The 26,823-nt window shown below is 41.1% G+C and overlaps 1 protein-coding gene across 2 annotated transcripts in view; it reads left to right on the top strand.

The window, feature by feature from the left end:
* LOC115195579 (piezo-type mechanosensitive ion channel component 2) overlaps positions 1-26,823 on the top strand; it is a 160,145-nt gene that overhangs the window by 1,080 nt on the left and 132,242 nt on the right. The gene's annotated exons all lie outside the window — the stretch shown is intronic.

Raw genomic sequence — 26,823 nt, 5'->3', positions numbered from 1 at the left:
ACGATCCAAGAAATATGTGCAATAATCTAGACATATTACTGAAGTATTTTGAAAAGTTTTTTTTTTTTTTTTTTGGAACTTACCATATTGAATTGGAAACTTTCTAAATCAGTCCACTGGCTACATTTGATAATAGCATAAACACTTAGAAAATAAAACAAGCAATAAAAATAATAAATACACATCCATATAATAACAATAATAATAATTATTCATTACTATTATTGATATTATTACTGAGCTAACAATGTATCATCCATCAGACCCAGTTATGCAACGTTGCAACATCTAACAAAACAATAACTCAACTAAACTTGATGCAAGTAATAAACATTTCTTAATTATTGATCACTCGATAAAAAGTGCCAATATGAAGTAATTTTAAGTAATACAAATATGCGACTAAAACTGTGTTTTTGTTCAGATTAATTCAAATAAATGAAATTGACTGTTTTGCATTTCGGGAATACGGTGTTGGAGGCCAAATAGGCTGTTAAGAAGCCATTATGAAAATACGTTATTTTCTAATAACTTCAGAGGTAGCATCTAAGCACTAAACACTTTTTAGAAGTTTTGTTAAGGAGTTATGCTCAGATAATGAAATATTTCTGTTTTAGAGATTATGTTAGATGTGACTTTGTTGGATTGTGTCTGACACTGTGACTATCTTCAACGTTTTTAAAGTATGGTATGATTTCTTTGTTTTTTTGTTTCAAAATTGCACCTTAATGTTTTTCAAAATCTTTGACTTTGGAACTCGGTGTTGTCTGTTGTCTGCTGTGGTTGGGTCGTTCCTAGTGTAAACGAGGCGGCAGGTATCCTGGCGGTTAAGAGCGTTTGGCCAGTAATCGAAAGGTTGTTGGTTTGAATCCCAGAGACGCCTAGCTGAAGAATCTGTTGACGTTCTCTTTGACAAGGCCCTTAACCCTATTTGCTTTGCTAAATTAAACTATGTGGATGGGGTGTCCTGCAGGACCATATAACAACGTTATATTGTTTAGCAGGACACTGGTCAGGTTGTCCTTGTCTGTGTTTCACTTCCTACCGTCAGAATATTCAGATTTATATATTCTTGTTCACGATCTTGCAGTATGGGGACTAATCTTGCCTTACAAACGAAACCAAAGGGAGCGAGCAAATATATGTTTTGATGCCTCAAATCACTAGTCAAAAACTGTGTAGGTTTTATAACACAATGGATGTGATGTTAAGGATGCTTGGTAAAAATGAATATAAACAAATGACATTTCTAAGGACCAGATTGGTGAGATATTGGACCAGATGCCTGCTACTGTAAATGATTGGTCACAATGTTTGGATGAACCTTACCAGGGGTACACTGCCTAGGGAATCAGTCTCAGATTTGAAGAAAATATGTGACATCATTTAAGATATTTTATCAGCATCAACATTGTGTATTTATATACTAAAGACTGTAGGGTTGGCAAACTACGACAGCTAAAGACATTATTATTATATGACCAGGTATTCCTTTTCAAAGCAGTGCAAACTAATGTGAAATGAGCAACTTGCTGAGGTCATGTCACTTTTGACCATTGAAACCCCCAATATCTGTTATACATGAAACAATGGAAGTGTGGTTAGCTGGACATGGATGGGCTGAGTCTATTAAATACAGCACAAAATGTCCACCAAATAAAGCATAAACCATTACACTTTTTGTTCTCAATGGCATCACCTCATAAGAGAGTCTTCATTGTGTATGCCACCAACACATTCCTTCATCGTTAGTTAGTTTGGCAGTGATAAAGATTTGTGTGGGAGACTATCAGCACCTCTCAAACCAGATGAACTTCCAACTTTGAAAGATGTTATATTACTAGTCCTCCGTCTTCCTTCTTATTTTTCCTCCCTTTTCAGTCCGTTTATCTGACTCTGTGCAGTCTCTTTAATGACACGCCCACACTCAATGGGAGGACGAGCAGTCAGATAGAGTTTCAGAGTCCCCTGGTAATGTGATTGTCCAGCGACATGTCTGTTCTATGACTCATGGTTTATCTGGAAGACTTGTTTATACAGACCTATCGAAGCGGGGCGACCAATACCAGTGCTGATTGATATCTCTTGTTTTGGAGGAGTTCAGTCAATTAACAACTCCCCATCCCCATGACTCACCATTGGCCAGATGGTGAAAATGTAGATCTCTACATTTTTGCAAGTGTCACCATCAGGGACAAAACATTTTAAACACGACGGAGATAAAAATTTGGCAGTAATTTCCTGCAATTCTACACATTTGGCCATGACTTATGCCATGTTCATATGATATCTGAGTTAGAGTGACTGACAAAATCATTGGGGTCTCCCTGGAGGTCACAACCCCTGGGCACATGGCCTGCGTACCCGGTCAGTAATTCAGCCATGATAACTATAAGGTTTAGATTGCTGGCTAGACTAACTTACTTAGCAATCTATAAAATGTTAGCTGACATGGGAACATTTACTGACATATCAATAGGACAACTGCTGATGCATTACCACATTTTGAAATAGTTAAGATAGCACGTTGTGTATTCTACTAACAGTAAGTTAAGACCCCAACTGACTTCTTGGTTGGGGACCCCCGATTGTCCACAGGGCCCTAAGCAGCTGCTTATGTGACTTATGTAAAACAGGTTTTATGCTCAGATAATGAAATATTTGCTGTTTTAGAGATGATATTAGATGTGACTTTGATGGATTGTGTCTGACAGTGGGATTCTCTATAACGTTTTCAAAATATGGTATGATTACTTCGTTTTTTGTTTTTTCAAAATTGCTCCTTAATGTTTTTCAAAATCTTCTATGACTCTTTGAAACTTGGAGTGTTCTCTTGGCAGCTGTGGTTGGGTCTTTCCTAGTGGAAACAGGGAGGCGGGTATCCTAGCAGTTGATGAGAGCCTTTGGCCAGTAATCGGAAGGTTTCTGGTTCGAATTCAAGTGATGGCTTGGTGAAAAATCTGTAGATGTTCCCTTGGGCAAGGCACTTAACCTTATCAGATGGTGAAAATGTAGATTTCTTTTAAAGTGTCATTATCAGGGACATTTCTAGCATTTTGGGAGCCCTAAGCCAGATTTGGTTAATTCTGTTCCTGTAGAGTATGATAACATTGGATGACTCATTTTGAAGGGTGTTTTTCAAAGTGCAATTTGAGTAAGAGGGAGACAGACAGAGAGAGAGGGAGGGCAAGACAGATCCACAGATGACGCAATCGCTATTGCACTCCACACTGCCCTTTCCCACTTTGACAAAAGGAACACATATGTGAGAATGCTGTTAATTGACTACAGCTCAGCATTCAACACCATAGTGCTCTCCAAGCTCATCACTAAGCTAAGGACCCTGGGACTGAACACCTTCCTCTGCAACTGGATCCTGGACTTCTTAAAGGGATGTTCCCAGGGAGTGAGGGTAGGCAACAATACACGGGGGCCCCTCAGGGGTACGTACCTAGTCCCCTCCTGTATTTCCTGTTAAACCACACCTGCGTGGCCGCGCACGACTCCAACACCATCATTAAGTTTGCAGACGACACAACGGTGGTAGGCCTGATCACGGACGATGATGATACAGCCTATAGGGAGGAGGTCAGAGACCTGGCAGTGTGGTGTCAGGACAACAACCTCTCCCTCAACGTCAGCAAGACAAATGAGCTGATCATGGACTACAGGAAACGGAGGGCCTGCCCATCCAGATTAACAGGGCTGTAGTGGAGCGGGTCGAGAGCTTCAAGTTCCTCTGTGTCCACATCACCAAGGATCTAGCATGGTCCAAACACACCAACAAAGTTGTGGAGAGGGCACGACAACACTTCTTCCCCCTCAAAAAGTTCTACAACTGCACCATTGAGAGCATCTTGACTGGCTGCATCACCGCTTGGTATGGCAACTGCTTGGCACCAGACAGTAAAACGATACAGAGTGTAGTGCGGATTAGAGGTCAACCGATTATGATTTTTCAACGCTGATACCGATTATTGGAGGACCAAAAAAAGACGCTACCGATTCATCGGCCAAATTATTATTTATTTATTTGTAACAATGACAATTACAACAATACTGAATGAACACTTATTTTAACTTAATATAATACATAAATAGTATCAATTTAGCCTCAAATAAATAATGAAGCATTTTCAATTTGGTTTAAATTCTGCAAAAACAAAGTGTTGGACAAAGTAAAAGTGCAATATGTGCCATGTAAAAAAGCTAACGTTTAAGTTCCTTGCTCAGAACATGAGAACATATGAAAGCTGGTGGTTCCTTTTAACATGAGTCTTCAATATTCCCAGGTAAGAAGTTTTAGGTTGTAGTTATTATAGGAATTATAGGACTATTTCTCTCTATACGATTTGTATTTCATATACCTTTGACAATTGGATGTTCTTATAGGCACTTTAGTATTGCCAGTGTAACAGTATAGCTTCCGTCCCTCTCCTCACTCCTACCTGGGCTCGAACCAGGAACACATCGACAACAGCCACCCTCGAAGCAGCGTTACCCATGTAGAGCAGGGGGAACAACCACTCCCAAGTCACAGAGTGAGTGACGTTTGAAACGCTATTAGCGCACACTCCGCTAACTAGCTAGCCATTTCACATCGGTTACACCAGCCTTATCTCGGGGGTTGATAGGCTTGAAGTCATAAACAGCGCAATGCTTGAAGAATTGCGAAAAGCTGCTGGCAAGCGCACGAAGGTGCTGTTTGAATGAATGCTTACGAGCCTGCTGCTGCCTACCATCGCTCAGTCAGACTGCTCTATAAAATATCAAATCATAGACTTAATTATAACATAATAACACACAGAAATATGAGCCTTTGGTCATTAATATGGTTGAATCCGGAAACTATCATTTCGAAAACGAAACGTTTATTATTTCAGTGCAATACGGAACCGTTCCGTATTTTATCTAACGGGTGGCATCCCTAAGTCTAAATATTCCTGTTACATTGCACAACCTTCAATGTTATGTCACAATTATGTACAATTCGGGCAAATTAATTACGACCTTTGTTAGGAATAAATGGACTTCACACAGTTCGCAATGAGCCAGGCGGCCCAAACTGCTGTATATACCCTGCCTGCTTGCACGGAACGCAAGAGAAGTGACACAACTTCCCTAGTTATAAGAAATTCATGTTAGCAGGCAATATTAACTAAATATGCAGGTTTAAAAATATATACTTGTGTATTGATTTTTAAGAAAGGAATTGATGTTTATGGTTAGGTACACTGGTGCAATGAAAGTGCTTTTTTCGCAAATGCGCTTGTTAAATCATCACCCGTTTGTCCTAAGTAGGCTGTGATTCAATGACAAATTAACAGGCACCGCATCGATTATATGCAACGCAGGACACGTTAGATAAACTAGTAATATCATCAACCATGTGTAGTTAACTAGTGATTATGTTAAGATTGATCGTTTTTTATAAGATAAGTTTAATGCTAGCTAGCAACTTACCTTGGCTTCTTGCTGCCCTCGCGTAACAGGTAGTCAGCCTGCCACGCAGGCTCCTCGTGGAGTGCAATGTAAGGCAGGTGGTTAGAGCGTTGGACTAATAAACGGAAGGTTGCAATAAGGAATCCCCGAGGTGACAAGGTAAAAATCTGTTGTTCTGCCCCTGAACAAGGCAGTTAACCCCCGTTCCTAGGCCGCCATTGAAAATAAGAATGTGTTCTTAATCTGACTTGCCTAGTTAAATAAAGTTTTTTTTTTTTAAATCAGCAAATAGGTGGCCAAAAATACAGATTACCGATTGTTATGAAAACTTGAAATCGGCCCTAATTAATCGGCCATTCCGATTAATCAGTCGACCTCTAGTGCGGATGGCCCAGTACATCACTGAGCCAAGCTCCCTGCAATCCAGGACCTCTATACCAGGCAGTGTCAGAGGAAGGCCCTAAAAACTGTCAAAGACTCCAGCCAACCAAGTCATAGATTGTTCTCTCTGCTACCGCACAGCAAGCAGTACAGATGCGCCATGTCTGGAACCAACAGGACCCTGAACAGCTTCTACCCCAGCCATAAGACTGCTAAATAGTTAGTTAAATAGTTAACCAAATAGCTACCCGGACTATCTGCATTGACCCTTTTTGCACTAACTTTTTTGACTCATCACTTACACTGCTGCTACTGTTAACTACCTGACACTTTATTCCTAAATATACAGTGCATTCGGGAAATATTCAGACCCTTTACTTTTTCCACATTTTGTTACGTTACAGTCTTATTCTAAAATGAATGTGTGTATATGTATATATATATAAAATACCTTACTTACATAAGTATTCAGGCCCGTTGTTATGAGACTCGAAATTGAGCTCAGGTGCATCCTGTTTCCATTGATCATCCTTAAGATGTTTCTACAACTTCATTGGAGTCCACCTGTGGTAAATTAAATTCATTGGACATGATTTGGAAAGGCACACACCTGTCTATATAAGGTCACACAGTTGACAGTGCATGTCAGAGCAAAAACCAATCAAAGGAATTGTCCGTAGAGCTCTGAGACAGGATTGTGTCAAGGCACAGATCTGGGGAAGGTTACCAAAAAATGTCTGCAGGATTGAAGGTCCCCAAGAAAACAGTGGCCTCCATCATTCTTAAATGGAAGAAGTTTCGAACCACCAAGACTCTTCCTAGAGCTGGTAGCCCAGACAAACTGAGCAATCGGGGGAGAAGGGCCTTGGTCAGGGAGGTGACTAAGAACCCGATGGTCACTCTGACAGAGCTTCAGAGTTCCTTTGTGGAGATGGGAGAACTTTCCAGAAGGACAACCATCTCTGCAGCACTACACCAATTAGGCCTTTATGGTAGAACGGCCAGACGGAAGCCACTCCTCAGTAAAAGGCTCATGACAGCCTGCTTGGAGTTTGCCAAAAGGCACCTAAAGGACTCTCAGACCATGAGAAACGGGAGAAAATGGGAGAAACTCCCCTAATATAGGCGTGCCAAGCTTGTAGCGTCTTACAGAAGAAGACTCAAGGCTGTAATCGCTGCCAAAAGTCGTTCAACAAAGTACTGAGTAAAAGTCTGAATACTTATGTAAATGTGATATTTAAATGTTGTTGTTTTTGATAAATGTGCAAAAATGTATAAAACCCTTTTTTGCTTTGTCACTATGGGGCATTGTGTGTAGATGGGTGACAAAAACATGTATTTCATCCATTTTGAATTCAGGCTCTAACACAACAAAATGTGCAATAAGTCAAGGGGTATTAATAATATTTGAAGGCATTGTACATGATGGTCCAAGCAGAAGCAAACATTTGTCTGGACTTAGTGTCAAATACCTAGGGAGAAATACTTCAATTTCTGGGGGGGGTATACATGTGTGATTATTATTCCATTTCTGGTCAGTTAGTTGAAGTTTAATTTAAGTTAACGTGCCTCTAAAGCAATTGATGCCATTATCAGTAAAACAGTTTATGGCCCATTGTTAAAATAAGATGGGGTTTTATCACTCTGTAGTTTACTGGAGATCTCTCTCTCTGTCTCTCTGTCTCTCTGTCTCTCTCTCTCTCTCTCTCCCCCCCCCTTGGCTTTATAGTCAGACTATTCATACAGTTTTATCTGAACTGTTTCCTGTCTATAATCTGACAGCAGTGCCACTGAAATACACTCAGCCACCTGAATGGACCTTTTGTGCGGACTCCCCCAACCACACAGAACCCAGAGCCCCCCCCCCCCCCCCCCCCCCCCCCACACACACACACACACACACTTAAGCAATCACAGACAGACTACTAGAAACAAGCCAGTTGTATATCACACCTGACAATGTCTGGTTTCAAGAGCTAAAGATGTGTGCTAAAGTGGCTTCGGGACAAGTCTCTGAATGATCTTGAGTGGCCCAGCCAGAGCGCGGATTTGAACCTGATCAAACATCTCTGAAGAGACCTGAAATAGCTGTGAAGCAATGCTCCCCATCCAACCTGATAGAGCTTGAGAGGATCTGCAGAGAAGAATGGGAGAAACTCCCCAAATACAGGTGTGCCGAGCTTGTAGCGTCATACCCATGAAGACTCAAGGCTGTAATCGCTGCCAAAGGTGGTTCAACAAAGTACTGAGTAAAGAGTCTGAATATATTATGTAAATGTGATATTTCAGTTGTTGTTTTTTTTATGTCTAAAAACCTGTTTTTGCTTTGTCATTATGAGGTATTGTTTGTAGATTAATGAGGGGGGGAAACTATTTAATTAATTTTAGAATAAAGCTGTAACGTAACAAAATGTGGAAAAGTCAAGGGGTCTGAATACTTTCCGAATGCATGGTATGTACTGTACATATCTACCTCAATTACCTCGTACCCCTGCACATAGACTCGGTACTGGTACCTCTTGTATATTGCCAAGTTATCACTACTCATTATGTATCTATTACTATTACTGCTGTTACGTGCTTTACTTTTCTATTTTTTCTCTATTTTCTTTCTCTCTGCATTGTTGGGAAGGGCTCGAAAGCATTTCCCTGTTAGTCCACACCTGTTGTTCATGAAGCATGTGACGAATAGATGTTTTATTTGAGATGGTGGTCTTCCTATCACCTGATGAAACAGCTTCTTGAAGGATAGTTTGTATCTTATCTGTCTCACTTGAAATAAGAGTGACGGTATTTGCCTTCTTAACAAATGATAGGACATAAGAATCCATGAGCTTTTAGACCAAGTAGAGTGATAGCTGTTTCTAACTATACATCTCAACCAGTGAGAGTAATGTGTAAACAAAAGAAGACATTATACCTGAGTGCTATTTCATGTTCCAGACATAGTCTACTGCCTCCTCAAGTTCCCCTCACAGTGCACTGGTGACCATCAACCATTTTTGTTTAGCTTTTATTAAAGCTTTTTATGCAGTTTTCTCTTTGGAAAAACACTTTTTTTTTGCACGGGTCCCCAGGATGTATACAGAGACTATAAAGTTTATAGAGAGCTGCGCCGGTGAATGAGCTAAATGGGTAAATGAAGCCGTGCATGGCTGGAGAGGAGGGGACCAGTGTTTGTACATGGTGTGCCGCAAGGCTTTCCAGATAACTTTAAGCTGTCCCTTAGCCCTGAGTCTTGCCACGCACGCCTCTTCTCTGCCCTGGAAAACAACTGGTACTGGAACTTTTGGAAGCCTCATTGGCTCTGCTAAATGATCGTGGTGGCTGCCATTTGTGCTGAGTTACCCAGCATCTCCCCTTGATTAGTCTGAGAAGATGAGCATATAAATGAGGCTGGGATTTGAGTGTGCGCTGCCCCAAAAACACATATCGCTTTCCCTCCTCTTTCTTATCAGTAAAACATCTCTCTCTCTCTCAATTCAATTTAAGGGCTTTATTGGCATGGGAAACATATGTTAACTTTGCCAAAGCAAGTGAAGTAGATAGTAAACAAAACTAAAATAAACGATACAAATGAACAGTAAACATTAACAGTCTTTAGTCAATAAGTATTCAACCATTTTGTTATGGCAAGTCTAAATAAGTTCAGGAGTGTTTATCATGATTGTTGAATGACTACCTCATCTCTGTACCCCACATATACAATAATTATCTGTAAGGTCCCTCAGTTCAGCAGTGAATTTCAAACACAGATTCAACCACAAAGACCAGGGAGGTTTTCCAATGCCTCGCAAAGAAGGGCACCTATTGGTAGATGCATTGAATATCCATTTGAGCATGGTGAAGTTATTAATTACACTTTGGATGGTGTATCAATACACCCAGTAACTACAAAGATACAGGCATCCTTCCTAACTCAGTTGCCGGAGAGGAAGGAAACCGCTCAGGGATTTCACCATGAGGCCAATGGTGACTTTAAAACAATTACATAGTTTAATGGCTGTGATATGACAAAATGGAGGATGGATCAACAACATTGTAGTTTACTCCACAATACTAACATTATTGACAGAATAAAAATATTCCAAAACATGCATCCTGTTTGCAACAAGGCACTAAAGTAATACTGTCTTTCTGTCCTGAATACATATTGTATTGTTTGGGGCAAATCAATACAACACATTACTGAGTACCACTCTGCATATTTTTAATTATAGAGGTAGCTGCATCACGTTATAATTATGCTTTTAATTGTTACAGACTGGGGAGTTAAAACACAAGGCCAAATCTACACTGGAGTTGCTTACCAAGAAGACTGTGAAGGTTCCTGAATGGCCAAGTTACAGTTGTGACTTAAATCTGCTTGATAATCTATGATAATGATTAACAACCAATTTGACAGAGCATGAAGAATTTTGAAAATAATAATATGACAATATAGGGGCAGCAGGTAGCCTAGTGGTTAAAGCGTTGGGCCAGTAACCGGAAGGTTGCTGGATCGAATCCCCGAGCTGATAAGGTAAAAATCTGTTGTTCTGCCCCTGAACAAGGCAGTTAACCCACTCTTCCCTGGTAGGTTGTCATTGTAAATAAGAATTTGTTGTTAACTGACTTGCCTAGTTAAAGATAAAAAAATGTTGTCCAGGTGTTGGAGAACTCTTACAGACCTACCCAGAAAGGGTCACAACTGTAATCACTCTCAAAGGTGGTTCTAACATGTATTGACTCAGGGGTGTGAATACTTATGTGAATTAGATCTATCTGTATTTAATTTTCAATAAATTGGCAAACATTTCTAAAAACATATTTTCACTTTGTCATTATGGGGCATTGTGTGTAGATGGGTGAGAAAAAAAAATCTATTCATTCATTTTGAATTCAGGCTCTAACACAACAAATTTTGGAATAAGTCAAGTGGTATGAGTAATTTCTGAAGGCATTGTACATGATGGCCCCAGCAGAAGCAAACATTTGTCTGGACATGGTGTCAAATACCTAATGAGAAATATATCCCCAAAAAATTGGGTATAAATTTGTGATTATTATTCCATTCCTGGTCAGTTGGATAAAGTTTTATTTAAGTTAACGCCATTATCAGGAAAACAGCTTTTGGCCCATTGTTAAAATAAGATGGGGATTTATCACTCTGTAGTTCCCTGGAGCTCTCTCTCTCTCTCTCTCTCTCTCTCTCTCTGTCTCTCTGTCTCTCTGTCTCTCTCTCTCTCTCTCCCCCCCCTTGGCTTTATAGTCAGACTATTCATACAGTTTTATCTGAACTGTTTCCTGTCTATAATCTGACAGCAGTGCCACTGAAATACACTCAGCCACCTGAATGGACCTTTTGTGCGAACTCCCCCAACCACACAGAACCCAGAGCCCCTCCCACCCACTTAAGCAATCACAGACAGACTACTAGAAACAAGCCAGTTGTATATCACACCTCACAGCGTCTGGTTTCAAGAGCTAAAGATGTGTTTTTGTTTTACCTTTCAATTCTATCTCAAGTTAATTATAGGATGACATTGTGTGTAAAATAATGGGGTAAGAATAAGATTCTTTCCAGTTTAGTAGGTTTGTTAATCTTACAGTGATAGTTTAATTAGAAAGCCTTCTGAATAAACCCATCGATTACGTTCTTTAGTATACTGTATTTAACACAGGCAAGACTCCTGGATACAGGGCCGGACATCATTTATACATCATTTATTTCGGACATCATTTATACAGCTCAGAAATGTAAATTTGGCTGGAGGGTACTTAGTTTAGGCTTAGGCCCATATACCTTGTCTAAATAAAGAGTCAACAGGTTATTGTTGTTTCAGGGTTTACCTTTGCCACATGAGGTAGTCACTCTATTAAGCCAGGCTGTGAGGCGGCTAACGCTGCTCACACTGGCAGCTGCATTGCTCGTTTCTTTGTTGGACCAATGTGCAAATTGACGAGCTAGCAGACGCCAACGCTTAACAATACAGACCTGTGGAAGCAACGGTCACACTGAAAGATGTGCCAAGCCTTTGGTCCCAAAGCTCCCACTTGCAGACAAAACAAACATTTGTATTTAGGCTTTCTGTCTTTTACCACAGTTCTGCCTGTTACAGAAATGAACACAATTTCATATTCTGGTAACACAACCTGTTGTTGTCGAAGTATCTGATGTCTTTGTGGTAAAGTGATTTCACTATTAGTGTTTCATTATTGTTCTACTGAGTTAGTGGTGGCTGTCGTGGTGGTTGATGTACTCATCAAGAATAACCTTATGCAACAATGACTATGGATTTTTCCATTAATAACCCTGTAATGAACTTCCCGTCTCTCTGATTCTGGTCTCGCATCATCACAATGATGACTCATATCTGTTTAACTGGCCATTGAAATAGCTTCCAGAAAGTGTTAGTCATAGAAGTCACTCAACTAGGAGACAGATGGTAATTCTTGCATCTGGGCTCCCGAGTGGAGCAGAGGTAAGGCACTGCATCTCAGTCCTAGAAGCGTCACTACAGACCCTGGTTTGACTCCAGGCTGTATCACAACCGACCGTGATTGGGAGTCCCATAGGGCGGCGCACAATTGGCCCAGTGTCGTCCGGGTTAGGATTTGGCCGGGGTAGGATGTCATTGTAAATAAGAATTTGTTCTTAGCTGACTTGTTAAATAAAGGTAAAATAAAAATCTGTCCCACTTATATAGTTCTTAGAGATGAGCTTGCTGATGCAGGGGTTGATTTGGTCTGTGACCTGGTGGAAAAGGGAAAATTCCGATCCTACTGGTAGTTTGCGACCTGACTTGTCTTGGGGTCATGAACTATCCCCCAGACTCTTCCACAATCACCATGGGTGCGTTGTTATCGAGTTAAGACTAAGAGTATCGTGAGTCAAACTGCAGTTAGCTACTAAAACTCAGGACCCTGTTCCCTCAATCCTGGATACTGGGCTTCTGATAAGTCAGAAATAGTATTATTTTTGCACTGCAAGAATGCAAGGATTCTCAATTTACGGGCACAGTTTGGCACACAATGGTATTCCTGTTACATTTTTGTTTAGAAAAAGAATGAAAAATAACACATTAGTATTTATTTAAACTGACTACCATAATGTACAATAGTAGTATCATCTGATTACCAGTCAGTTGTTTCATAAAGAGTTAAATCCCTGAGGGTGGAAAGGTGGACATGGCAGGGTGATGGTAAAAGTGATGTGGGGTGGGGGAGTGGGAATTGCAGGCAGAGTGCAGCTAGTTTTAGTCGTTTTTTTTCGAGCAACAAGTCTCACTAGAATTAGTTCTGTCTTATTCCTGAACTTCAGACATTTTTAAGTTTGGCAGTTCTAGTGTAAACAGAGCCCAGTTAAATAACAGATTGAGTTACCTGTGAAAACGGAACCATTTGGGAGGGGGCCGGTGAGAGAGGGGAACTTGGGTGTCTGCGCACACTGTTCCCGCCTGACGTTTCTGTCCTCTCCGCCTCCCATTAATTTCACCAGCATCAATGAATGACATATTTATGTCTAACATTAATATTTAGCTCTGATATAAAAATTTGGGAACATTTTGGGGTCTTTTTAATATGTTTTGGATATATATTCATCGGCACTTGGTATTATTTTAATGTCAACATCAATGTTATTCAGTGTAGACACTGACTATGCCAGGGACTTGGAGAATTTTCTCTCAGCCAAAAACTCACCGAACAGAAAACACTCACTCTGAATAAACAAAACTGCCAGAAATGAACCGTCAATATTGAAACGACAACTATTCATAAATCAGGCCAGTTCTGATTATTAATACTGAAAAACACAGAAAGTTGATTGACACCAATGTATGATTTACTGTGAAAGTCTAAATTGCTCATCTCTCAAGTCATTAGTAAGATAAATAAGATCAGTAGTTTTATATTAATGATCATCACTCAAGATCATAACTTTATAATTAAAGATATGTGATAGTGTAACATGTCTTGTATTTCACATGTACTTTATATGGTATCCTTGACTCTCCATCCCTCACAACCTTGATGTCCCTCATAACCGTGCAGTTTAAAATCTGAATGACACATTTCCTGGAGCAAAATATAATTTCAGTATACAAAGAGATATTCTCTGTATAGCCAAACATGTGTTATGAAACATACATTTGACTTTCAACATTACTTATTTGCTTTCTGTGTTCACTTGAGAGCATCGTGCCTATGGTGCTGTTAAAAGCTCAAAGTATTGCATGATTTCAAGGACTTGGGCTTTACTGACCAAACAAAACCAAAATAATATCCCCAAAACAGAATATGGGTATGTGTATGGTTATTTATTTTGCCAAGCAGAGGTGTGTAATGGTGGGTGTGTTGTGGGCAATTCCACGGAAACGGAATTAGGCGTTGTTTTTTCACTTTAAAATGTAGGCCAAACAAAAAAGCATTGATTTCAAAGTTGAACAAACCATACAACTCTATGCACAAAGAAACGAATATAAATGGAAGAACTGTGCCGATGCAACAGAAAAATGTTAAAATCTCCCTCAGGTTTTTATGCGACCATGTTTTCCAAAAATATTGCCTCCAAATTAAGATTCAAAGATGTCTGCAGAAAGAATGGATTGTCAGCTTTGACATGTCACCTTGAGTTTAAAAACATATATTTTGGTTATTGAACTACAGTACAGTAAGTGAAGTGGATTTACACCCGGTAATGGAATACAGTAACAGAATTACATCATGGGTCTCTGATCTGTACTACACAGAAATGCATAATTATGGATATGAATGTCATTCTCTTCATGTTTCACAAGTTTGGACATCACAGAGCAGCACAGCACAGCACAGCAGAGCACAGTAGGGTACAGTGCATTACAATACACCACAGCACAGCAAAGCACAGCAGAGCAGAGTAGGGTAGAGTGCAGTAGAGTACACTAGAGTTCAGTAAAGTAAAGTACAGCAGTAGAGTACAGTACAATATATTGTACTCTACAGTACTATACTCTATACTTATCTTTACTGTAGTGTACTGTATTGTACTGTACTCTACTCTTCTATACTCACTGTACTGTAGAGGTCTTCACAGATCCAAAACGTTGGACCCGTTCTGAAATGGATCCGTGGCTTTCCCACCCAACCCGATATGAATAAATATATAATTTTTAAACAAGACCTGTTCCGAATGGCCCAGAGGACAGTCAGACCCGTTCTGAAAAGGCCAGTGGAATAAACAGACCCAAACAGACCTGTGCCATTTTGGATGCGAGAGACTGGTTCAGTCCAAGAGTAGAAAGAGAGAGAGAAAGAAACCTTCGACCGGGCCGCTGCCAGCACCATCAATAAACGAGTGATAATGGCAATGTTCCACAGTTACGTGTCCTTAAAAATTGCCTTTAACAAATTACAAAACAAATATTTGTTGTGTTTCCATGTGTAGCATATTCCAAACTTTATAGTAAATTGTTTTATTGATTTGTACTTCCTAAAACAATGATTGTCCACCTCATGGTTCAGCTGTTGGAGATTTGAGCGCTAAATGCATCAGGACATTGTATGGACATCCCAGTGCCTTCGGAAAGTATTCAGACCCCTTGACTTTTTCCACATTTTGTTACGTTACAGCCTTATTCTAAAATGTATTAAATAAATATTAATCCTCAGCAATCTACACACAATACCCCATAATGACGAAGCCACTCAGTGAAAGGCACATGACAGCCTGCTTGGAGTTTGCCAAAAGGCACCTAAAGAATCTCAGACCATGAGAAACAAGATTCTCTGGTCTGATGAAACCAAGATTTAACTCTTTGACCTGAACGCCAAGTGTCACGTCTGGAGGAAACCTGGCACCATCCCTACAGTGAAGCATGGTGGTGGCAGCATCATGCTGTGGGGATGTTTTTCAGTGGCAGGGACTGGGAGACTCGTCAGGATCGAGGCAAAGATGAACAGAGCAAAATACAGAGAGATCCTTGATGAAAACCTGCTCCAGAGCGCTCAGGACCTCAGACTGGAAAGTTCACCTTCCAACAGGACAACAACCCTAAGCACACAGCCAAGACAATGCAGGACTGGCTTCAGGACAACTCTCTTAATGTCCTTGAGTGGCCCAGCCAGAGCTGGGCCGCTCAGAGACTTGAACCTGATCGAACATCTCTGAAGAGACCTGAAGATAGCTGTGTAGCAATGCTCCCCATCCAACCTGACAGAGCTTGAGAGGATCTGTAGAGAAGATGGGGATAAACTCCCCAAATACAGGTGTGCCAAGCTTGTGTCATACCCAAGAAGACTCGAGACTGTAATCGCTGCCAATGCTTCAACACTGAGGAAAAGGTCTGAATACTTATGTAAATGTATATTTTTAAATATAAAAATATTTCTTTTGCATAAACTTGTTTTTGCTTTGTCATTATGGGGTATTATGTGTAGATTGATGAGCAAAAAACAACAACATTTGTATACATTTTAGAATAAGGCTGTAACCTAAGAAATTGCGGAAAAATTCAAGGGATCTGAAAACTTCCCGAATACACTGTAGGCTTATAGGCCTAGGCGTCCACTGTATGATATTCATATTTAAAATATAAATATAAAGGAAGAGAAGCTTAGGTCTAGCCCTAGAGCAACTGAGAGAAAGATGGCGATATTCCGGCACCATGTTCCCGACACCGACATGCATTTCTTTATATACTACTTGTCAGATAGGCTACTACTGCTATACAGAAGGAGGCTTATTGGTACATTTTCAATCAGAATATTTTTTATAAAGATAAGCATTATATTGTTAGATTAAAAGAGTAACACCTGGTCGGCCTAAAACCTTCTTCCCCACCTCGATTTCAACTGTCAGTTGGATCGCTGGTGCGCACTGCCTTCATAGGCCTGCATAGCTAAGACTAATGATAGCCATACCACACCACACCTTCACAGAAGTTTCTTAACTTTATAAGGGTAATATCAAAAGTAGTCCTACTGTAAATCAAGTCATTGTTTATAGGGGAAATATGAACAGGTTATTATAATGGGTCATTCAATTATGTTTTGCATCTCGTCCACTTTGGTTTTTCCTTTTCACGGTTTGAGTGCAAGTGGCCCTAGACCTACTGGTAATTATATTATATTGGGTTAAACACAACATTAACTTAATTTGGCCAAAGGAAATGGCTCAACAGAATGAAACAAAACCCTTGTTGCATAGCCTATTTAAAAAACTGGTTTAAACCTTCAAAAATTACCAACAAAGGTGAGTAGGGCCTACTGTAGGCCTACCTAACAAATGACAGCAATAGGCGAAATAGCACAAAATTAAAAAGACAGTTCGAACTTCATTTAGCCAATGAAAATGTATCAGCAAAATGAAATAAAACACTTTTTGCATATATAAAGAACTGTTTTAAATTCTTAAATAGGCCTACAATAATAATAATAATAATAATAATGATAAAACAAATGATAATAAATACGAAAATAAATAAATAAAAGTTGAAACCTGAAGTTGCACAGTCCATATGGCCGCGCCAACTTTCTTCTCATCTTTGTCCACTAGATGTCCATTCTCCTTGTAGTCTTCTTTTCACTATATTCTTTCTCCTCTAACTTATGTTTTACACCAATGAAAAAGGCCTCTATCTTAGCAATCAACAGTAGCCTAGGCCAATGCTCCTTTACTTGCTCTCTTTCTCCTCAGCAGCAGGCGCACGTGATGTGAGCAGCCGGAACCAGTTTCAGCTGGACATAGGCTATATGTTTTATTGAGTTGCAATTGGCCGACACAGATAACAAGCTCGCACAGTTCTCATCGACACACACATCAAATTTTATCAGAGGATGGGTCCAATCAGGTCCAGTCGGTAAATCAATTGAAATTGCAAATACCCGAGACTCGTGGCAATGATATCAGACCCAACCCAGATCTGAGACAAAAGTCAGAATTTCATGTCTGTCAGACCCGTGAAGACCTTTAATGTATTGTATTCTACTATCCCATCCAAACTTGTGAAAAATGCATCAACGACAGGTTCAGATTTAGTACAGTCCGTCTGTGGATGTTAAAGTCAAGGCCACTGACCAAATTTCAACTACTTTTCAACGTCCATAGACATCCGGTGTCGGTCGGTGCTTTGTAGGTGAGGATGCTGGTTAAAGTAAATGGAAAGAGAGGGGGCTCATGGGTAGGTGTCAGTAAGATCTAGGAGAGATGACATTAACTGGGAGGGGTTGTCCAGACTGTTTTAACACTCTTGCTTTGACCACCTGATGACAGAAGAGACAGAAATCAGCTGAACACGACAGTATGCCAGTGGAAGGGAGGACAGTAGCAGGTGACCCAGCTGTGGATTATGATTTCCCATTGTAGCCAATTCAGCTGTAGTAATTCCGTTACAGATTTTTTTGGGTCATTCAGTTGGCAGACAATGGTATTCCTTTTACTTAAAAAATAAAAATAATGAAAAATAAATACTAATGTGTTATCTAAACCGACTACCATAATGTACAATAGTAGTACCATCCGATTACCAGTTTTAATCACTTAATAATTCATAAATAAAATTGATATAAGTGAAATCACTATAATTTATTGGTAGGTCTACCATTACTTGTTACTTGTGTGAACTTTCATTATCCTCCCTCCTCATGTGGTAGAGAAGGACATATTTATTAAACTTAGAGAAGGTAAATCATTTCCACAAAACTAAATATAAGTGTTGATATTAGTTGGCAGGGTTCTTTACGTCCACATGATTGTGTTTTGATGTATTTCTGATACCTTTAAGACTTTTTCTGGAAGATGTTTCCTAAGACCCCTTTTCCATCTGTTTATCCAGAAATCAGCCTAATTTGTAAGATGTTAAATGGTTTAAAAATATACAGTATCAATGCCTTAATTTCTCAAAAATATATACTCTTAGCTTAATTTGGTGTTGAGCCAGTAACCGAAAGGTTGCTGGATCGAGTCCCCGAGCTGACAAGGTAAACATCGGTCATTCTGCCCCTGAACAAGGCAGTTAATCCACTGTTCCCCAGTAGGCCGTCATTGTAAATAAGAATTTGTTCTCAACTGACTTGCGTAGTTAAATCAAGTTGAAATAAAATAAAATTTGACACCCAATTTGACATGGTCCTTTGAACTTCACATGTTGGTGCTCATGGGTCCTTTTAGATGGCAATGCCCTTGTTTAAATAGGACAAATTATTATTTGAATTTGTGCACAATCCCCCTCAATTCTAGTGACTCATCGGGCAAAGGGTAGGGAAGTTCCAGTGGCTCTATTCTCCAGTGTGCGAGTACGTGCCAAACTGACATTCACAAACAGAAACAACAACAACAAAAACGCCCACTACACAGCAAGATGGTCAACATACGGTTTCCAAATTCTGTCAAATATGTCTGGCTAATGTCTGATTTCTAATATATAGAGTCTAATGGGATGTAGCTAGATAGTTCAGTTCTCCAGCTTGTTATTGTGGGTGGATATGAGGCTTTCCAATTGATGGCTATATATTTGTTTGCAGCCGTTAGACCTATATTACAAAACATTCTCTGATATTGATCACCAATATTTACATTTTCCAGAAGACATAATCATGGAGACACAATGAAATGACAGCGCATTCATTATCTCAAAATGGTGTCAGTTTATCACAGGACCACAGCATATGTAATAGGGTTCCTTTGTGCTTTTTGCATCTTCAGCATAACATGCATTCTGGCAGGAGTGTAGTAAGTCCTATGAATTATCGTAAATCGCAGTAGTTTGTCTTAGGTTGTAGGAGCCGGAATGAACATTTTCACTTATCTGTGACCAATGGATCTCCTCAATTTCTTCCTTTAGACCAGTTTCTCATTTGTTCCTTTTAGGTTCTGAGCCATCAGGTAGAGTTTCAATCAACCCTTGATATCAACTTCTTTGGCGTAGCAGCTTCTTTCAGTATTTTTTCCATGCTAGATGCCTTAGGTTCATCCAGATTCGGTTGCAGCGATTGAGTAAGATTTCTGAGTTGTAAGAACTTAAAAAATCGGCCTTTGATAATCCCAATCTCTCTTGTAATTGATTGAATGACAGGAGAGATCTATCAAATGTTTTTTAATCTTCCTTTGAGCATAAATATGTTTCCAGTGTTCAAGGTCATACCAAATGAAAGATGTGACAGTAAAGTCTTACAATAATGTCATTGAGAGAGACTTATTTGTCAGTAACATACACTATGTATACAAAACATGTGGAAAACCCCTTCAAATTAGTGGATTCGACTATTTCAACGACACCCGTTGCTGACAGGTGTATAAAAGTGAGCACACCGCCATACAATCTCCATAGACAAACATTGGCAGTAGAATGGCCTTACTGAAGAGCTCAGTGACCTTCAACGTGGCACCGTCATAGGATGGCAATTTTCCAACAAGTCAGTTCGTCAAATTTCTGCCCTGCTAGAGCTACCCCGGTTAACTGTAAATGCTGTTATTGTGAAGTGGAAATGTCTAGGAGCAACAATGTCTCAGCCGTGAAGTGGTAGGCCACACAAGCTCACAGAACGAGACCGCGGAGTGGTGAAGCGCGTCTGTCCTCAGTTGCAACACTCACTACCGAGTTACAAACTGCCTCTGGAAGCAACGTCAACACAATACCTGTTTGTCAGGAGCTTCGTGAAATGGGTTTTCATGGTCGAGCACCATGTACAATGCCAAGCGTCGGCTAGAGTGGTGTAAAGCTTGCGACATTGAACTCTGTAGCAGTGGAAATGCGTTCTCTTTAGTGAAGAATCACGCTTCACCATCTGGCAGTCCAACGGACGGATCTGGGTTAACCCACACTGTTGTCTCTCTCATTCAACTTTATTATTGTCGACAACGCCATGTTTTTTACGATGCTGAAATGCAGAATTCGCAGCTCTTTACTGTCTCTGTCCTTTTGCTTTCTTGTTAAGGGCTAAACGCTACCTGCCCCAACTGTAAAGTTTGGTGGAGGAGGAATACTGGTCTAGGGCTGTTTTTCATGGTTCGGGCTAGGCCCCTCAGTTCCAATGAAGGGAAATCTTAATGATACAGCATACAATGACATTCCAGATGATTCTGTGCTTACAACTTTGTGGCAGCAGTTGTGGGAAGGCCCTTTCCTGTTTCAGCATGACAATGCCCCTGTGCACAAAGCAAGGTACATACAGAAATGTGGAAGAACTTGACTGGCCTGCACAGAGCCCTGACCTCAACCCATCAAACACCTTTGGGATGAATTGGAACTCCGACTACAAGCCAGGCCTAATCGCCCAACATCAGTGCCCGACCTCACTAATGCTCTTGTGGCTGAATGGAAGCAAGTCCCCACAGCAATGTTCCAACATCTAGTGGAAAGCCTTCCCAGAAGAGTGGAGGCTGTTATAGCAGCAAAGGGGGACCAAATCCATATTAATGCCCATGATTTTGGAATGAGATGTTCGACGAACAGGTGTCCACATACTTTTGGTCATGTAGTGTATGTACAGTTTTTATATGTTTGATGACCACTAGATGAGTGATTGGTCGATACGCATATTTTCTGCCGGAGGTGAAATGAATGGGAGTGAATGGAGGTTGGATGGGGGATTATGCCCCTTGCTATTTGCTTTGCTCGCAGGTGTTACAGTGAGTGTTACAGGATCACATACAGAAGACAGCTTTGTCTGTGGGATAATACGATGACCACACCAACTTCATAGTCCTATAGGATGCTATACCTCATCATTTATTGGCCGTCCTGTGTGATTTCGAAGTAAAGTTTACTATGATCCTTCATGATTTGCAAACTTTTTAAGATTTGCAGAAGATTCTGTAAATAGATATAGTTTTTTTTAACCCTAACACAGATGTTGGAACAAGCATTGAATTACAAAAAATCTAAACTGCCAGTATGTTTGGTGCATAAGTCTGGCAACACTAGTCGTTTAGTTGGCCATAAGGTTGGGATAGGGAAGGGTGAAAATATTTATTGTTTGCAAATTCTTTGTGGAGCAGTAATTGATATTTTGATGTGCTTTTACCGGAAATATGCACTGGAATTATGGGTTGTATTATTAAACATTTACATTTACATTTACATTTAAGTCATTTAGCAGATGCTCTTATCCAGAGCGACTTACAAATTGGTGCATTCACCTTATGATATCCAGTGGAACAACCACTTTACAATAGTGCATCTAAATCTTTTAAGGGGGGGGGGGGTTAGAAGGATTACTTTATCCTATCCTAGGTATTCCTTAAAGAGGTGGGGTTTCAGGTGTCTCCGGAAGGTGGTGATTGACTCCGCTGTCCTGGCGTCGTGAGGGAGCTTGTTCCACCATTGGGGTGCCAGAGCAGCGAACAGTTTTGACTGGGCTGAGCGGGAACCGTGCTTCCTCAGAGGTAAGGGGGCCAGCAGGCCAGAGGTGGATGAACGCAGTGCCCTTGTTTGGGTGTAGGGCCTGATCAGAGCCTGAAGGTATGGAGGTGCCGTTCCCCTCACAGCTCTGAACTGTCTTAATTAGCATGTTATGTTTGCTAAAATTCAATATCTGTGTCCTGTGGCTGCTAGCAAGTAAAATTGCTGAGTTCGTCTGATTTAGGTACAAACCACACACTGTTTTGTGACAAAACTCATTTTTATGAATGTCTTCTTTTAACCCACACAGCTGTCTCTCTCATTCAACTTCATTATTGTCGACGACGCCATGTTTTTTACGATGCTGAAATGCAGAATTTGCAGCTCTTTACTGTCTCTGTCCTTTTGCTTTCGTGTTAAGGGCTAAACACTCGAAGGAAGACCCCACACTGAATCTGGTATTCTTTAACATAGGATAGAATTATCGTACCAAAGCAAAGCCAAACTCCTTCTCCATGACTGTCAGTTAAGTCCTTTCATTACTTGAAAAGAATGTGTTCTCAACAGCCAACGGCTTGTGATAAATAAGCACACATAGAGTCTGATTGACATGTTTGGTCACAATAAGGCATGCCTGTAGTCACATTCCACCACATGCTATTTACTTTGGACCGGTTAGGTCTCTGCCACGATATTCAAGCGGGCATCCAGCATTCTCTCACTGCCGAATAGAGATGTTTTGATTTGACCAAAGAAGGGCGGAAGGTAGCCTAGTGGTTAAGAGCTTTAGCCAATAACTGAAAGGTCGCTCATTCAAATCCCTGACCTAACTAGGAGAAAAATCTGTCAAAGTGCCCTTGAGCAAGGCACTTAACCCTAATTGCAAGTCGTTCTACTAAAATGAAAACGAAGTTTAGCTCCAAAGAACATTCAGTGCTGTTAATTTCTTGATAGTTTAAACTGCTTGATATAACTCAATCCCTGTCTTGTCTATAAATCCCCAAGGGGATGAAACTAGTAAGCCTGGTCTAGATTTCTGATCCTAAAAGCCACCAGCTTGGTGGAGCGATCTTTGCATAATAATGAATGGGGTGTGTACAGCATAGGTGATGAAGTGCAAACTCTACATGACATGGAGCTTGACGAGGAAGCAATGGGGCATGGAAGTGTGCTGCTCTGCATCCGCATAGACAGACATGGCCTCCCTCTCGCTCTCCCGAGTCCTGATGTTTTTATCATTACGGTCACTTAAACCCACAGCAGATATTCTGAGGGTAATCATTTGCAGTGTTTGGAAGACCGTGTTTGCAGCTCAGTAAGGAAAATAAATGGGTGCGGACATTTTGGGGTAGCGTGGGTTTTTGTGTGTTTGCAGTGGCTCTGGTCCCGTCTCCTACTCCAAACAGTCAGGCTGGTCCTGAAAACCCAGCTGTTTGAAGCTGCTGCCCCAGTCAAGCCATGTGCTGGCTGCCAATAGGAGGTCACCCGCTGGGGGGAAGTGTTAATGGACGCCTAATCCCAATAACACTGCCAGAGACTAGGCTCACCACCCACATAGATCAGGAACCAAAACACACACACACACACACACACACACACACACACACACACACACACACACACACACACACACACACACACACACACACACACACACACACACACACACACACACACTATATACTACCAAACCGCCCTAATAACAATACATGAATCTATCAGAGTAACGAAAACCATCAGTATCCTGTTCATAAAGCATCCAGTGTTAAATCACTGTTGAAAACTCACTTCGAAATGTTCTGCTCTGTGCAAACACCCAACCTTGCATCAATTGATATTAACGAATGAACTTTGTTATTGTAATTGCTTTAAACAAGTGCGCCTGCAGCCCACGCACAGGGCCAACCCTTTAAGTGGTGGTCATGGTTTTGTAATCAATTGGGGATCTAAACAGACATGCACGTATGCCTGCATTGCACGCACACACACACACCCCTCTCAAAGCAGGCTGGGACCTCAGGAGTGGGTGTCTCCTGACGCCGAGGATCTACAGTAAAGGGTTTTCTGTGGTCGGGGGTGCAGGTCACAGAAGGACAGCTGGGTGAGGTGCCCGTTTCAATTTAGTGTTTCATTTCCAAACCCTTGGAAAAGCCAGGATTTGGCTGAGAACGAGACTGAACCGATAGATACTAAACCTCCACACTTCTATTGGCCAATTAGCTATGCCCAATTTGTCTCAGGAAAACACGGGAATGTGTTTCAGGGGGATATCAATGACATGACACCACCACACAAAAAAGCCAACCGGCTCCGGGGACAGCTTCTACCTCCAGGCAATAAGACTGCTGAACAGCTAATACAGAGCTGACTACCTACATCCATCTCCACTGACCATCTGCACGGACTATAGACACATTCACAGACTACCCACACATCCATCTCCACTGACCATCTCCACTGACTATATACACATTCACAGACTACCCACACATCCATCTCCACTGACCATCTGCACTGACTATATACACATTCACAGACTACCCACACATCCATCTCCACTGACCATCCGCACTGACTATATACACATTCACAGACTACCCACACATCCATCTCCACTGACCATCTGCACTGACTATATACACATTCACAGACTCTACTTACACATCCATCCACTGATACTCCCGCACCCTCCCACATACACTCACTCACACACTGAAGCTTCTACACACACACACACACACACACACACACACACACACACACACACACACACACACACACACACACACACACACACAACCCCAAATGCACACACACAATCACTATATTTGCTGCTGTTACTATTTATTATATTTACATTGCTGCTCAGTCACTTTAACCCTGATTACACAACTGCCACTAGTATCCCTTCCATTGATTGGTACTGATGCTGGCCTTGTATATAGCGTGTATTTATTTTATTCTTGTGTGCATTTGTTTTGCATGACTTAGAACTATTCTTTAGAAAGGGTTGGCAAAAGCTCGAGAAATGAATGGGGCCAGTCCTGACACCATTCCTGCCAATACCCCAGTGGCCGGGGAAACAGGAAGCATTGACCGTGGGTCAGACGGCCCATGAATGGCCCCTATTGACACGGATCAAACAGATAAGCCCCATTTTGTGTAATTTGGTGTGTTTTTTACGGCTGACTTGTACTTGGCTGTCTCACATCAGAATTAGACATTCATCCATATTTCTCAAACGTCAAATTTCAAAGTTGTTCCGAGCTTCAACATTTTTGAAGTGTTTAAGTTTAAGTTCAGGCGTTAACTCCAAATTGTTATGGTTAGGGTTAAGTTTAGGCATTAACTCAGAATTCTTAAGGTAAGGGTTAAGGTTTGGGATAGGCTTGAAACAAAAATATCAAAAACAACTTTCTATCGCTGGATTCAGATCTGCAAATCCGCCATCCCATCCACAACACCCTACGAAAATCAAAACCTACGTTACCTGAAGGGAACAGCGCTCACTGTTGCCCCTAGTGGCCGGTTTCCACGTCATCTCCCGAGGTCCTCCGACATGGATGGACGTCGAAATATTGACTTGTATCACGGGTGACTGGTCTGTGCCTTACAGTTCATTAGGAGGGAGGGAGGGAGGGAGGGAGGGAGGGAGGGAGGGAGGGAGGGAGGGAAAGGAAGGGGGGAGGGAGGGAGGCACACAGCTGTGGATTAGGGCCATTGTTTGGATTTGACAGGAGGGATCATCTTCTCCGTTCCGATGTAAACAGTCCCCCACCTACTCTCCCTCCATTTCCATTTCCTATTCTTTTGAACAATAATGCAGACGTTTTCAGTCACATGTCTTCTGCCGATGAGGATCATGTCCCACTCGGCACACTCTGGTCGACTCAACATTGTTTCCACGTCATTTCAATGAAAACGCATTGAATCAACATGGAATAGACGTTGAATTGACGTCTGTGCCCAGTGGGTTTTGAAGAAGTGTCGTAACACTTTTGATTGTCCCCATGCTGCATGGGAAAAGGATGCAGATGTGGGACTTGTTTCCTGTATTTAGTGTACCAGTATAAATGTACACTGAGTGTATAAAACATTAAGGACACCTGCTCTTTCCATGACATAGACTGACCAGGTGAATCCAGGTGAAAGCTATGATCCTTTATTGATGTCACTTGTTAAATCCACTTCAATCAGTGTAGATGAAGGGGAGGAGACAGGTTAAAGAAGGATTTTTAAGCCTTGACACAATTGAGACATTGAGAGATTGTATATGTTTGCCAATCAGAGGGTGAATCGGCAAGACTAAATATTTAAATGCCTTTGAATGGGGTATGGTAGTAGGTGCCAGGCACACCAGTTTGTGTCAAGACCTGCAAAGCTGCTGGGTTTTTCATGCTTAACAGTTTCCCATGTGTGTCAAGAATGGTCCACCACCCAAAGGACATCCAGCCAACTTGACACAACTGTGGGAAGCATTGAAGTCAACATGGGCCAGCATCCCTGTGGAGCGATTTCAACACCTTGTAGAGTCCATGCCCCGACAAATTGAGGCTGTTATGAGGGCAAAAAGGGGGGGGGTGCAACTCAGTATTAGGAAGGTGTTTTTAGTGTATAGTATGTGTAGTTACTATATGTTACAGTATGATATTTAATCCATGACTCACTTCGGAATGCCATGTAGTATAAACTGGGATAT

The sequence above is a fragment of the Salmo trutta genome, chromosome 6, assembly GCF_901001165.1.
Source record: "Salmo trutta chromosome 6, fSalTru1.1, whole genome shotgun sequence".
Lineage (NCBI taxonomy): Eukaryota > Metazoa > Chordata > Actinopteri > Salmoniformes > Salmonidae > Salmo > Salmo trutta.
Note: the sequence above shows the minus strand (reverse complement) of the source record. Positions and strands in the feature narration are given on the sequence as shown.